This window comes from Trichomycterus rosablanca, chromosome 5 (genome assembly GCF_030014385.1).
Source record: "Trichomycterus rosablanca isolate fTriRos1 chromosome 5, fTriRos1.hap1, whole genome shotgun sequence".
Taxonomy (NCBI): domain Eukaryota; kingdom Metazoa; phylum Chordata; class Actinopteri; order Siluriformes; family Trichomycteridae; genus Trichomycterus; species Trichomycterus rosablanca.
Window position 1 is genome coordinate 39,229,153 of NC_085992.1, and position 16,142 is coordinate 39,245,294.

General features: G+C 41.7%; 1 long non-coding RNA gene across 1 annotated transcript; it reads right to left on the reverse strand.

Annotated features, from left to right (window-relative positions):
- Positions 1 to 518: 518 nt before the first annotated feature.
- LOC134314542 (uncharacterized) lies at positions 519 to 15,569 on the reverse strand. The gene is made up of 3 exons (XR_010012399.1): positions 15,459 to 15,569; positions 6,211 to 6,443; positions 519 to 1,168 (listed from the first exon to the last, which is right to left on the reverse strand). It is a non-coding gene; the product is annotated as an uncharacterized LOC134314542 (long non-coding RNA).
- Positions 15,570 to 16,142: the final 573 nt, after the last annotated feature.

Sequence of the window (16,142 nt, forward strand, 5' to 3'; positions counted from 1 at the left end):
TGTGAGGGGTGTACTCACTTTTGTGATACACTGTATATACAATTATTTTACCTTTTTTTTTATTTATTTATTTTTTACTTTTTTAGAAAGATTCATTGAAAATTTGGGAATCAATAAAGGGTCTTTTTTTTTGTAACCTATTGCAGCCTCATGGATCTTTACAGTTAATTTCAGTTACTAAAGCAAATGTATCTTACAAAAAATAATTACATCCTGCTAATCTCATTAAATCCTGCTAATCTCATTAATATTGTTATAATAATAATAATAATTATTATTATTATTACAAATGACTTTTGAAGACTTGAAGCATGGACTTTTTGATCATAAATGCAGAAATGCAGGTTATTGCAAAGGGGTCACAAAACTTTGCTTGTAGTATTTCATTTAGGAGAGAATGCATATGTGTGTACCCTTTGTATCTGTTATGGTTCCCAGAAAGACGGAATGGAGTCTAAATCCTATGTTTCCCCAAAAGCTTCCAAAACCTAAAAAAAACAGAAACAGTGTGTCAGCAATGGTTTTCAAAATGCATTTATTCATTTAACTTTTTAATAGTGAATCTATGAATCAGGTGCCTCCTGCAGATGCTAGAAAGTGGAAACACATTGTGCAGAGGATGAAATCCATCACAGGATTATTACACTTACACAATTTATCCCTCACTTACATTTGGGAGCAAGTTAAAGAGGCCATTTCAACTTGTTTGCTTATGCATGTTTTTGTGAGGTGGAAGGTAACTGAAATACACAGAGGAAACCATCACAAACACAGAAAAACAACATTCAACTCCTCATAGACAGTGACCGTAGGTGAACTCAGGCCCTTAAAAATCCAGCTGCTGTGCAGCACCCAGTTTACCTGCTGAGTCACAGTGTCATTAAGAAATAGGCAAAATAATGATTTTATCTTCTTTTTTCGCCTACTTCCATATTTAGGGGTTATCAGAGAGGATTACTCTGGTCTGAACACCTGATTTGGCACAGTGTTTATGCAGGATGCCTTACTTCCACTTTCACTCTGACACACAGTGTATCACAAAAGTGAGTACACCCCTCACATTTCATTTAGGAGAGAATGCATATGTGTGTACCCTTTGTATCTGTTATGGTTCCCAGAAAGACGGAATGGAGTCTAAATCCTATGTTTCCCCAAAAGCTTCCAAAACCTAAAAAAAACAGAAACAGTGTGTCAGCAATGGTTTTCAAAATGCATTTATTCATTTAACTTTTTAATAGTGAATCTATGAATCAGGTGCCTCCTGCAGATGCTAGAAAGTGGAAACACATTGTGCAGAGGATGAAATCCATCACAGGATTATTACACTTACACAATTTATCCCTCACTTACATTTGGGAGCAAGTTAAAGAGGCCATTTCAACTTGTTTGCTTATGCATGTTTTTGTGAGGTGGAAGGTAACTGAAATACACAGAGGAAACCATCACAAACACAGAAAAACAACATTCAACTCCTCATAGACAGTGACCGTAGGTGAACTCAGGCCCTTAAAAATCCAGCTGCTGTGCAGCACCCAGTTTACCTGCTGAGTCACAGTGTCATTAAGAAATAGGCAAAATAATGATTTTATCTTCTTTTTTCGCCTACTTCCATATTTAGGGGTTATCAGAGAGGATTACTCTGGTCTGAACACCTGATTTGGCACAGTGTTTATGCAGGATGCCTTACTTCCACTTTCACTCTGACACACAGTGTATCACAAAAGTGAGTACACCCCTCACATTTCTGCAAATATTTCATGATATCTTTTCATGGGACAACACTATAGACATGAAACTTGGATATAACTTAAGAGTAGTCAGTGTACAGCTTGTATAGCAGTGTAGATTTACTGTCTTCTGAAAATAACTCAACACACAGCCATTAATGTCTAAATAGCTGGCAACATAAGTGAGTACACCCCACAGTGAACATGTCCAAATTGTGCCCAAATGTGTCGTTGTCCCTCCCTGGTGTCATGTGTTAAGGTCTCAGGTGTAAATGGGGAGCAGGGCTGTTAAATTTGGTGTTTTGGGTACAATTCTCTCATACTGGCCACTGGATATTCAACATGGCACCTCATGGCAAAGAACTCTCTGAGGATGTGAGAAATAGAATTGTTGCTCTCCACAAAGATGGCCTGGGCTATAAGAAGATTGCTAACACCCTAAAACTGAGCTACAGCATGGTGGCCAAGGTCATACAGCGGTTTTCCAGGACAGGTTCCACTCGGAACAGGCTTCGCCAGGGTCGACCAAAGAAGTTGAGTCCACGTGTTCGGCGTCATATCCAGAGGTTGGCTTGAAAAAATAGACACATGAGTGCTGCCAGCATTGCTGCAGAGGTTGAAGACGTGGGAGGTCAGCCTGTCAGTGCTCAGACCATACGCCGCTCACTGCATCAACTCGGTCTGCATGGAAGGAAGCTGACGCACAAGAAAGCCCACAAACAGTTTGCTGAAGACAAGCAGTCCAAGAACATGGATTACTGGAATGCCCTGTGGTCTGACGAGACCAAGATAAACTTGTTTGGCTCAGATGGTGTCCAGCATGTGTGGCGGCACCCTGGTGAGAAGTACCAAGACAACTGTATCTTGCCTACAGTCAAGCATGGTGGTGGTAGCATCATGGTCTTGGGCTGCATGAGTGTTGCTGGCACTGGGGAGCTGCGGTTCATTGAGGGAAACATGAATTCCAACATGTACTGTGACATTCTGAAACAGAGCATGATCCCCTCCCTTCGAAAACTGGGCCTCATGGCAGTTTTCCAACAGGATAACGACCCCAAACACAACCTCCAAGATGACAACTGCCTTGCTGAGGAAGCTGAAGGTAAAGGTGATGGACTAAACCCAATTGAGCACCTGTGGCGCATCCTCAAGTGGAAGGTGGAGGAGTTCAAGGTGTCTAACATCCACCAGCTCCGTGATGTCATCATGGAGGAGTGGAAGAGGATTCCAGTAGCAACCTGTGCAGCTCTGGTGAATTCCATGCCCAGGAGGGTTAAGGCAGTGCTGGATAATAATGGTGGTCACACAAAATATTGACACTTTGGGCACAATTTGGACATGTTCACTGTGGGGTGTACTCACTTATGTTGCCAGCCATTTAGACATTAATGGCTGTGTGTTGAGTTATTTTCAGAAGACAGTAAATCTACACTGCTATACAAGCTGTACACTGACTACTCTAAGTTATATCCAAGTTTTATTTCTATAGTGTTGTCCCATGAAAAGTTATAATAAAATATTTGCAGAAATGTGAGGGGTGTACTCACTTTTGTGATACACTGTAGCTAATCATGTCTGTGTAGGCCCCAGACTGGCTGATAGCACCGTTTTGATTCAAACCCCAGATCTCAGCAGTATGTGAGCCAGTGTATTTTATAGCTGCATCTACCACGTGCAAAGGAATCTGCAAAAGAACAATGGACTCTGGAGCAATGGAAGAAGGTCATGTGGTCTGATTCCAGATTTACCCTGTTCCAGAGTGATGGGCGCACCAGGGTAAGAAGAGAGGCGGCTGAAGTGATGCACCCATCATGCCTAGTGCCTACCGTACAAGCCTGTGGGGGCAGTGCTATGATCTGGGGTTGCTGCAGTTGGTCAGGTCTAGGTTCAGCAACGTTATGTGCCCAAAGAATGAGGTCTTCCCTGATGGCACGGGCATATTCCAAGATGACAATGCCAGGATTCATCGGGCTCAAATTGTGAAAGAGTGGTTCAGGGAGCATGAGACATCATTTTCACACATGGATTGGCCACCACAGATTCAAGACCTGAACCACATTGAGAATCTTTGGGATGTGCTGGAGAAGACTTGGTGCAGTGGTCCAAATTTCCCATCATCAATACAAGATCTTGGGGAAAAATTAATGCAACTCTGGACAGAAATAAATGTTGTGACATTGCAGAAGCTTGTGGAAAGGATGCCACAGCGAATGTGTGCCGTAATCAAAGCTAAAGGTGCTCCAACCAAATATTAGAGTATGTGACCTTTTTTTTGGCCAGGCAGTGTATATTCTAAACTATATGATTTATACTCACTCTTACAACTAGACAAAATCATGCTTACTGTGTCCTACTGACCTTTTCACATTAATTTTTGTTGCTATTTACTGACCAGCCCATGAGTGAGATGTCAGGATCCAAATGGTAATATTACAGTTACTCCAAACTAAAGTTTCTAAATTTAGGAAGGTGAATTATATCTTCTGCCCCGTCAGGTCTAATAAAAGTGTTTAATTATGCTTGCGGTGAAAGAGCGTGACCCAGAGCTACCCAGTTAATCAAGTAGGAAATCATTTCTTCAGAAGGATTTAAGTTTGATTCTATGACAGATTATGGGCAAATTGGCAGTCTGCTTGTTTTTGATTCCTGCTTTGTACATTTTTATTTGTGTTGTTTGGCTCTGTTGCCTGAGAAGCATTAATGCCCATGTTGTTTTAATACTAGCAGCAGCAGCAGTCCGGGTTCACGGTTATGTGCAGGACACGTAGAGAACTGCATAGCGTCCGGTTTGTTTATATAAGGAGAATTCTGTATATACTGGAGGTACTGTGCCTGCATGTATGTGAACCTGGATTTACAGCCCTGTAAAATCCCTGGTGCCTGAAGTTTAAGCTTTCCCATAAGAGCCAAAATATACATGCTGCTTATAAAGTGAGTTATTTCTCAGTACTCTTGGTTTATATCTGTGTAACACATGGACAGCTGTGTGAATATTCAATAATCTAATCTCTAGCTACTACATATAGGAGTATGTATAATTATCACAGATCATTTAGACACATTTTGCAGTACTATGAAAGGATGAAGACCCATTAAAAAGACATGGAATAAATTATAGCTTAAGGGCAGTTGTGAGGCATTTTATCGAACATTTTAAACCTAATTAGAACCATTACATTGTACCAATAATAGTTTTACGAGGAGACTTGTTTAGATTTTAACAACTTAGCATGTGAGTAACCACCACTTAGACCAAATCATAAATGGTGTTATAAATATAGTGCGATGCTACATGATTTTGCAGAATGTGACACTGGATGCAGCCAGAGATTTTGGGACAAATCAGAGACATTTACATTATGTGGTATTTTCCACCAGAATGATTAAAATAAAACTTTAAGGTCGTTCAGGTGGCGCAGCGGTAAAAACACACGCTGGAACCAGAGCTGGGATCTCAAATACATCGTATCGAATATCACCTCTGCCTGCCCGCTAAGGCTGAGCGGCCACATGAACAACGATTGGCCTGTTGTTCAGATATGGGCGGGACTAAGCCGGATGGGGTCTCTCTCTCATGACTGGTGCAATTACGACCTCTGCTGGCTGATTGATGGCGCCTGCACAGAGATGAGAAAAGAGTGCTCTCAGGGTGTGTCTCTTCGTACACAACGCTGAGCTGCACTGCACTGCACTCATCAAAGTGTAGGTGATAAGATGCATACGGCATGCTACCCACGTTCTCCTCAATCAGAGCAGGCATTGGTGGAGAGGAAGCATGATGCAATGAGGCAATTGGACGTGCTAATAAAAAGGGAGAAAATGCATAAATAAAATTTAAAAAAATAAATAAAAATTTAAAACAAAAGATCATCTTAAGACACTTTTTATAAATTTATTTTACAGACTTTTATTTTTAAGGATTTTTGTGCTCCCTAATAAATAGTAAACAGATACGACAAACTGAATAATATTTTCTAAAAAAAATGAAACAATAACGTATTATTACTTGCTATGTAGAAATGACCGTCTTTTACACTACATTATTGATTTTGCAGAATGTGACACTGGATGCAGCCAGAGATTTTGGGACAAATCAGAGACATTTACAAATAGGACAACATTATGTGGTATTTTCCACTAGAATGATTAAAAATAAATATTTAAACAGAAGATCATCTTAAGATTTGACTTTTTATAAATGTATTAATTTATTTTAGGGACTTTTATTTTTAAGGATGATTATGCTTTCAAATAAATAGTAGACAAATTAATTAAAACTTTTAATGCAATCATTACTTGCTATGTAGAAATTCAATGTTTTGCCGCTCAGGTGGCGCAACGGTATGAACACAGTATCGAGTCTCAGCTCTGACTGCCGGCTGGGCTGAGCAGCCACATGAACAACGATTGGCCTGTTGTTCAGATAGGGGTGGGATATTAAAAAGTCGGATAGGGACTCTCTCATAACTAATGCAACTACAACCTTTGCTGGCCGATTGATGGCGCCTGAACAGAGATGGGAAAAGAGTGCTGTCAGGGTGTGTCTCTCCGTATACAGTGCTTGTCCGCATTGCACTCGTCAAAGTGTAGGTGACAAAATGAAGACGGCATGCTGCCCACGTGTCGGAGGGGGTGTGGGTTAGCTTCGTTCTCCTCAATCAGAGTGGGGATTGGCATTGGTGGAGATGCAATGATGCAATGAGGCAATTGGATGTGCTAAAGGGAGAAAAAGGGGGGGGGGAATGCATAAACAAAATATATATATTAAATAAAGAAAGAAATTGTTACATTATTGATTTTGCAGAATGTGACAAAAATTAATATTTAAACAGAGGATCATCTTAAGATAAATGTATTTTAAGGATGTTTATTTTTAAGGATAAGTGTGCTCTCAAATAAATAGTAAACAGATTCAAATAATATCTAAATAACATTTTTAATGAAATGAAACAAGAATGTATCATTACTTGCTATGTGGTAATTAATTAATAAATGACCTCTATGTGGGGGAGTCTAGGCAGGTACCCAATCTCCCAAAAAACATTTGATGTTTTAAATTGGCTCTGGGTGTAAGCGGGTTAATAGGTAAATGTGTGAATGCATTTTGATGCATTGGCGACCTCTGCAGGATGGATGATTGTTACAGCCAAAAACAGAAGGTGCTTCAAGCCCAAGATTTTGTAATAATATGACCAAAAAGCTTATGTTTATGCATCTGCATACTTTTGGCCATATAATGTACACCGATCAGCCATAACATTAAAACCACAGCTCCACTTGCCATATAGAAGCACTTTGTAGTTCTACAATTACTGACTGTAGTCCATTGGTTTCTCTACATACTTTCTTAACCTGCACCACAGAGCAGGTATTAATTAGGTGGTGGAAAGTTTTTGGTTGGTGGACTATTCTCAGTCCAGCAGTGACAGTGAGGTGTTTAAAAACTCCAGCAGCGCTGCTGTGTCTGATCCACTCATACCAGCACAACACACACTAACACACCACCACCATGTCAGTGTCACTGCAGTGCTGAGAATGATCCACTACCCAAATAATGCCTACTCTGTAGTAGTTCTGTGGGGGTCCTGACCATTGAAGAACAGAGTAAAAACAGGTTAAAAAAGTATGTAAAAAAACAGATGGACTGCAGTGCTCCTATATGGTAAGTGGAGCTGATAAAGTGGACAGCGAGTGTAGAAACAAGGAGGTGGTTTTAATATTATGGCTGATCGGTGTATGTGGACACCTAAACAAGAGCTTGTTAGACATGTCATTTTAAAGCCTTGGGTATTATTATGGAGTCCCCACACCCCACTGCAGCTATACCAGCCTACGCTCTTCTTAAAAGGCTTCATACAAAATGTAGGAGTCTATAAGAACTTGCTCATTCAGATTCAAAAGAACGTGTGTAAGGTCAGACAGTGACCTGGTTCTAATTTACCCCCAAGGGGTTTTATGGGACTGGGGTCAGGGCTCTGAAAGACTGTTGTAGCCTCTATACTTCAAACTTCAAACAAATATAATGTCTTCATGAACCTCACTCTGTGCACATGAGAACAGGCATGTTGGAGTAGGAATAGGCCTTTCACTAACGGTTACCACAAAATTGAAAGCAGTCTAGCTAATTAGTAAAAAATTGCATGTCTGATCTGATTAGCTAAGGCAGTTTTTAGATGAAATAATATTAAGCAGTGGTGTAACTAGGCGCTCATGGGCCCCAGTGCAAAAAAATGTTTGGGCCCCTTCAACAAATTTCATATATATATACTTTCATTATCGCCACACTTTACCGCTAGCATTAGCCACCTGCTACTGTAGAGGGTCGGCTCACCTAGCCGCTGCGAGTGCTGCTCGTCTGGCGGGGAGGCTACGGGTCTTTTGTTGCGTGCGGTGGTGGAGTTGTGGGAATAAAGGCACACGACAAGGTGGAGTTCACTTTAACTGTTTAGTCAGGACTTCAATGAGCGATACAACACTTTAGACTGCCTAGCTCCAGCACCAGAACTACCTATTGGGTTTAATGCTGGGGTCATACTGCGAGTCTCATATACAAAACTAACTGCAGAACGTCCAAACACACATGTATAAACCAGGTGCTGCATTCTGATTGGCTGAGCTGAATGTCACTCACAAATCAACGCTACAGTATTGTAATATAATAATAACGACCTGGCGAGTGCAGCCAATGGGGGGCAGTGCTATGGGGGGGTTGAGTTCATGTCGTGGAGCCTCAACCCCCCCGCCCCCCGCCATGGGCACCAGTGCACCTGCCCCCCCCCGCCTGGTAGTTACGCCCTTGATATTAAGTGACGTCAAGTCAATTTCAACTCCAGTATGGATGACTTCATTCCAGAACACCCTCGGCCTTTCCCAAACCGTTCCCTCCTCACTAACACTCCACTACAGGGTGACACTCCATATGAAGTCACACTCTGTGCTGTGAAGGGTGCTTCCGATTAAGGGGAGGGTCTAAATTCAGGAGTCAACTTTGGGATGCCCTCTTTGCTTTTGAGCGGAAGAAGGAAGCTGCCGTCACCATGGCTACAGATGGACGCTTTTCTCGCTTTGCTGTCATGTCTTGTGCTCCGTTATCATTTCAGCATCTCCAAGCAAGAATACGAGCTCAGGAGACGCAAGCACCTGCTACTTTATAACTAGTATAAATGTATAGTTATGTTTTAATTCTCCAAAAAATGGTGTTAAATATGATAATAATGTTAGTGATAGTATTGTTGGGGTAAAATAATTTTGCCATTTATGAAGTTTAAGTTCACCGATCACAGATTTGATTACTTTCTTTTTATTACTATTTTACTGAAAATGATGTTGGAACCTATATTTGTAAAGCGTTTCCTCTATTCACCTGTCCTAGCTGCACTTCCGTGGAGTGTGGTGGTTGAGTGTGCTCTGGTGTACACTCGCTGTTGGAGGGTTGTATAGTTCACTCCCCCTCCGCCCTAATTACTTTGGGACAGCCCTTAATGTGGCGAGCACTCCACGTGAACGCGCAAACGGAGGCAGAGTGGAGAGGCGGAGTGGGTAGGGAGCGGATTGGGATTGGGGGCCTGTCTTCTGTTTGGGTCTTCAGGCTTCTCATATGCTTGGTCAATATTTCTCTAATTTTATCCATACATACTTGTTGCTGTCCATCCTCCTCCTCTTTTACCTTCAACTCTTCCAAGCATAATTTGTCTTTTCAACTAAACTGGTAAAATGTCACCGTTTTATTTTAGGAATTGCTCATTTTGACTTTAATGAGTCATCGAAAACCTTCTTTCCAATTCAAATCAGCTATTTTTAAGGTTCACTCACTTACCCACTTTCTTAACTGCTCATCCAATTAAAATCGCGGGGGGCGGGTTTGGGGGGGTTACACAGCAACGCCCTGGACGGGGCTCCAGTCCACCGCAGGGCAGGCACACATACATACACACACACATACACACACCCATTCACCTATAGGGCAATTCAGTGTCTCCAGTTAACCTGACTGCATGTTTATGGACTGTGGGAGGAAACCGGAGCTCCCAGAGGAAATCCGCCTGAGGATCAAACCAAGGACCTTCTTGCTGTGAGGTGACAGTGCTACCCACTGAGCCACCGTGCCCCTATATGAGGTTTAGACATTTAAAATAGTTTTTAGGTTAGAAAAACTTCACAGCCTGGACACCTACTGCAGCAGACATGATGTGAATGTTTACACAGCACTGATAAGATGAAGATTTAAAAAAGCAAGTTCAAAGTCTTTAAAACTACCAGCAATGATACGGCCTATTATTACAATTTACAACATTCTCATTTAGGGAGTATAAAATAAACAGTGAAATATCTTCAAAGCAAGAAGAATAAAAAGAGAGGAAAGACTGTGAGAAGGAAGAACCCAGATAAAGTAGAAAAAGACAAAGAAGACAAAGGAGATTGGGAAGATTTATGTTAAAGATCTAATAGCCACTGGAAACAAAAAAGAGCCAACTTAATAGGGGTGATGTCAGACTATACAGATTAGACGACTGCTCACAGACAGACATAGACTCACTCTCTGAGAGTTTGGCATTACTTGTTATCCTCTAGAGGCGTTATACCAAAAATAAAAGCTTGTTTAAGGTATAAAACATAGCCTTCTTAGAATAAATCAGCGCTTCCCAAACCCGTCCCCAGGGATGGAAGGCAGCCCACATTTTTGCTCTCTCACAATCAGCAACCCTGTGGTGCAGCTAGTAAACTTGGTATCGCACAGCAACATGGGTCATGAGAACATGGGCTCAATTCAGTGCATATTCTATCCGTGTCCATAAGGGTTTCATCAGTTTTTAAGGTCTGGAGTTAGCCAGTCACTCAGGTGTCACACTAGGCACAAAACAGAACTGGTGACTGGTCGGCGCTAGATTTGCTGGCTCGGGAGCAACTCGGTATGTGTGAACTACTCAACGACTCGATCCGTGCAGCTCGATGAGCGCTTGGCGACCGAAGAGAGATATCTAGCATGTCAAATATCTGGATGTAAGTCGCCCAACTGGCAATGAGTGCTATGTCGAACAGCCAATGAGAATGCAAGATACGGTGTGAGGGGATATGCAGGGGAGGGGTTGTAAAAAGGTGGGACGGGGCATAATATAGTTTATATCAGAATACATCGGCACACACACACAAGCTTTACAGTATTTCTGACCTTATCGTTCTCTACAAAACATAACACCAACATTGCATTGCAAAAAATATTTATTAACCTCTAACCTCTAACAATCCATGCTGTCCACGTAGCCAAATGCACTCAGATTCATTTATTTTTTCTCCTTGATTTTATGCTGCACATCAGCGCACAAACTTTGATTGTTCGCTACTTGTTGACGTGCATTTTTGGACGTGGTATCATTAAGCTCCTCGTCACTTCTCACGTTTGTTTTCGTGACAGAGCGTAGTTTGGGAGACCGGAGAAGCTCGTCTGCGATTCCGGTTGGTGATAGATCGTGTAGTGCGAAACCCCCTATCACCGATCAGTCGTGTAGTGTGAAAGCCACACCGACTTGAAAGACTCCCGATTACAAGAGATCCAGTTGTGTAGTGTAAACTGTACAGCGATCTGATGACTTGGAAAGTCGTGTAGTGTGAACTTGGCATAACTTACACTTTGGTCACTCTGCAGTTTGTTTTTGTTTTATTAGGATTTTTAATGTCACGTTCCAAGATCCATCAGTTCACAAGGTTATATCAAACACAGTCATGAACAATTTTGTATCTCCAGTTCACCTCACTTGCATGTCTTTGGGACTGTGGGAGGAAACCGGAGCACCCGGAGTAAACCCCGCAGACACGGGGAGAACATGCAAACGCAGAAAGGAACCGGACCGCACTACCTGGGGATCGAACCCAGGACCTTCTTGCTGTGAGGCGACAGTGCTACCCAGTCATTCTGCAGTAGCCAATCCATGTTTTGCATAATCCACTGCTCCGCAAAAGTGAATATGTCTTATTTAAGTTCTATGGTCGGAAGCAGTGAGACGAGGTGTGGTTTGTCAATTCTGCAGCACTATATCACCTTTTCATCTTTTATACATTAGTTCAAGGAAGTAAATGGAAAACTGCTTTTCTCCACTTTCCATGATCATCAAAAAATAGATACAGTATTGATCAGTTATGATGCACCATTTTAGTCAGGCCTCTTCCCACCAATCCATAAAAATATCCATAAATGCTGGGGAGCATGTGACCCTTTGGCACAATGGAATTTTCCTCATATATAGTAATGCTTAACTCATTTATCTGTTGCCCCAATATGGCATTGAAAACAATTCCTCTACTGTAAACACACACACACAAACACAAAATTGTCCCACACAGTATTTACTCCACCTACATAAAGCCAAAGGAAAAGGTTTGGTTACATGCAGTTCTTTGTCTTTTATTTAAATACTTTATGAAACTTTTTAAAACCCATAACAATAGAGATGTTGTTAATCGTACCTAATAATGTGCAAAATGCTGTGCATGTGTCAGCAGATGTCATTAAGCTACACAGATCAGCCATAACATTAAAACCACCTCCTTGTATCTACACTCACTGTCCATGTTATCAGCTCCACTCACCATATAGAAGCACTTTAAAGTTCTACAATTACTGACTGTAGTCCATTTGTTTCTCTACATATCTTTTTAGCCTGTTTTCACCCAGTTCTTCAATGGTCAGAACTCTCCCAGGACCACCACAGAGCAGGTATTATTTAGGTGGTGGATCATTCTCAGCACTGCAGTGACAATGTCATGGTGGTGGTGTGTTAGTGTGTGTTGTGCTGGTATGAGTGTATCAGACACAGCAGCGCTGCTGGAGTTTTTAAATACCGTGTCCACTCACTGTCCACTCTGTTAGACACACCAACGCCTAGTTGGTCCACCTTGTCGATGTAAGGTCAGAGACGATCGCTCATCTATTGCTGCTGTTTGAGTTGGCATCTTCTAGGCCTTCATCAGTGGTCACAGAATGCTGCCCATGGGACGCTGTTGGCTGGATATATTTTTGGTTGGTGGACTATTCTCAGTCCAGCAGTGACAGTGAGGTGTTTAAAAACTACTCTGTAGTGGTCCCGTGGGCGTCCATTGAAGAACAGCATTAAAGGGGGCTAACAAAGCATGCAGAGAAACAGATGGACTACAGTCAGTAATTGTGGAACTACAAAGTGCTTCTTTATGGGAGCTGATCAAATGGAGAGTGTGTGTAGAAACAAGGAGGTGGTTTAATGTTACGGCTGATCGGGGTCTCAGGATCATCTGTCCTGATGCTAATAACCACAGTGGGTGTGACCACCCATTGCACATTATGGATGTAGTAAACTATCTTACAACCACCTCTGTCATATGTTTAACAACTATCTCTTTAATTAGTGTAACAACCTCCCCCTCATGAGTTTTACAAGCCATCCTCATAATAAGTGTTACAACCATCCTCATCATGAGTGTCAGCCTTCTCTGTCACAAGTGTGGCAACCATGCCCACACACACATTCTATTTTTGCATTTTCTCTCATTTTAACCTCATCCACTGCTGCAGGCACACACCATAAATGAGGAGAGTCGCAGAATATCTTGCACCCGCTCTGACACCCATGCAGTTTCCCATTGCTTATTTTCTCCTGTCAGAGACTAGTTAAACAGAGAGCAGTATCGGGTGTGTAGAGTCACACATCTCTCTTGTAGGCACCTCGACCAGCCAGCAGAGGCTGCAGTTTTAGCAGCAATAAGAACCCCTTTAGCTACCCCACATCATGTGCAACCCATAATGTAATGCCTAGTTCACACTACATGATTTTTGCTCTGATTTTTGCTCGGCGATCGGAACTCGGCTCTCAATCGCTATGTGTGAACTGCTCAACAACTCGATCCGAGCTTCTTCGACTGAAGATAATTACCTAGCTTGCTAAATATTTGGATATGAGTCGGCCGACTGGCAATGAGTGCGGTGTCGAACAGCCAATGAGAAAGCAAGATAAATGGTGAGGGAAGACGCAATGGTGAGAGAGGGGCACACACTCAAGTTTTACAGTATTTCTGACCTTATCGTTCTCTACAAAACATAACACCAACGCTGCATTGCAAAAAATATTTATTAACCTCCAACTCACTATAGAACAATCAATCCCTGCTGGCCACATAGCCCAATCCACTCAGATTAATTTATTTTTCCTCTTTGCATTTATGCTGCACATCAGCGCACAAACTTTGATCGCTCGCTACTTGTTGACGTACATTTTTGGACACGGTTTCGTTAAACCCCTCGTCACTTCTCGCGTTTGTTTTCGTGACAGAACGTAGTTTGGGAGACCACAGAAGCTCGCCTGGGATTCCAGCTGGTGATAGATGGTGTAGTGTGAAATGCACACCGACTTGAAAGACTCCCGATTACAAGAGATCCAGTCGTGTAGTGTGAACTGTACAGAGACCTGACGACTTGGAAAGTCGTGTAGTGTGAACTTGGCTTAAGTGTCTTAGCATTGAGAGATTCGGACTTGGATCTTAGCCTCTTAGCTTAGCTTGGGCTAGATCATTGGATTGCTGTATCTTAATGTGCATTAATATCTGTGTAAATAATATTTTAAAAATCTTACAAAATTTGTAATGTCTTCTCCTTGTACATGTGGTAGTTCTACTGGCAGCATGAAACAGCCTGAAGCGGGCTTAATCAAAACAGGCACAGATTGAGCAACAGACTGGATAAGAACAGATACAGGCTTAAATGAAGAAACACTTTCTAACCCATCAGACCATTTTCATTTATGTGGACACACACACCCACCTACACACACCTACACACATTGTGCCCATTCATTTAAAACAGCATTTTAAACCAGTGGAGTTTCTTCAAACCAAGACTTTCCTCATGTTTTTATAGACCTAGCTTATACTGCCACAGTCATGCTGGAACTGGTAAGGACCTTCCCTAAGCTGTTGCTGCAAAGTTGGAAGCACATACTGTATTTTGCTTTATATAACCGATTTCTCGGCACGGTGGCTCAGTGGGTAGCACTGTCGCCTCACAGCAAGAAGGTTTGATCCCCAGGCGCGGCGAACCGGGTCCTTTCTGGGTGGAGTTTGCATGTTCTCCCCGTGTCTGTGTTGGTTTCCTCCAGGAGCTCCGGTTACCTCCCACAGTCCAAAAACATGCAGTCAGGTTAACTGGAGACACTGAATTGCCCTATAGGTGAATGTGAATGTGTGTGTGTGTGTGTGTGTGTGTGTGTCTGCCTTGTGATGGACTGGCGCCCCGTCCAGGGTGTTACTGTGTGCCTTGCGCCCATTGAAAAGCCCCCCCCTAAACTGGATAAGCGGTTAAAACAGTAAGTGAGTAACCTATTTATTACACCTGTTAGTAATTGTTGTGACTGAAAACTTAAATTAAAAATTAAATATGTTTGTCCATATAGTATTTAAAACCCATTTAAATCAGAAGTACTGTGGGCACTGTGCCAGCAAATGGAGGCTAAGTGCTAATTAGCGTGACATACAAACAAACGGCGGGTCAGTGCCGACACATGACGTTATTTAACGTTGTTTTTAACATTTTAAATTCTAATAATTATTAAAGTCATGAAGTAGAGACAGTAAAGAACTGAAACCGCGGTAATAAGCATTAATAACGCCTAGGTAATATACTGTATACAATGTATGAACCCTTTTTATGTTTTTGTTTGGCTAGGCCTATAAAAAGCAGCCAATGGTTACAAAATCATGTTATAAACTTACCAGAGAGACTCGGCGCAGCTCAGCTTGAGTGTAGAGTTGGGGCGTGCAGATTATAATTAATAATATTATTTCATTATTTCATTATTTATTTGTTTTTAATTTTTTTAATGGACGAACGTGCCACAGCAATAAACAATACAACATACAGTATTTACTATAAATACACAATTGTGATACCTGACTATCATGGGTATGTGCTTCCACCTAGTGGTCGATCTGTGTCATAGTCCGAATGTCAATAAATTCGGTTCATTTTGTGGACTCCGGTTAATCAGTAATGTGATCCGGTTCACTTGAGTCAGTTGAGTCACTTGTATTGACTTTCTAATTGCGATTGATTTACTGCATTAAAATGCATCCAAATATCACTTGTCTTCCGTGCACTCATCTTCTGTAAATAAATCCTTCTCTCTTAATTCTCTTGGCACCTCACACTTCTCTTATCAGTGACAAGTTGACACTTTTTTTTTAAAGTGGAATCTTGATCATGGGGGAGAGGGGATTGGACTCACCTACCAATCAGATGGGTATATTAATGGGTCAAGGGTTTAAAATTACCATGGGGGCTATGATACTCCTTAAGTGGTACAGTACTAAAGTAGCCTGTAAGCATTTGCATTTTAATAATGATATAACTATATTTTGTTGTTGTTTTGCTTACAAGAAAATATGCTGCATTACTAA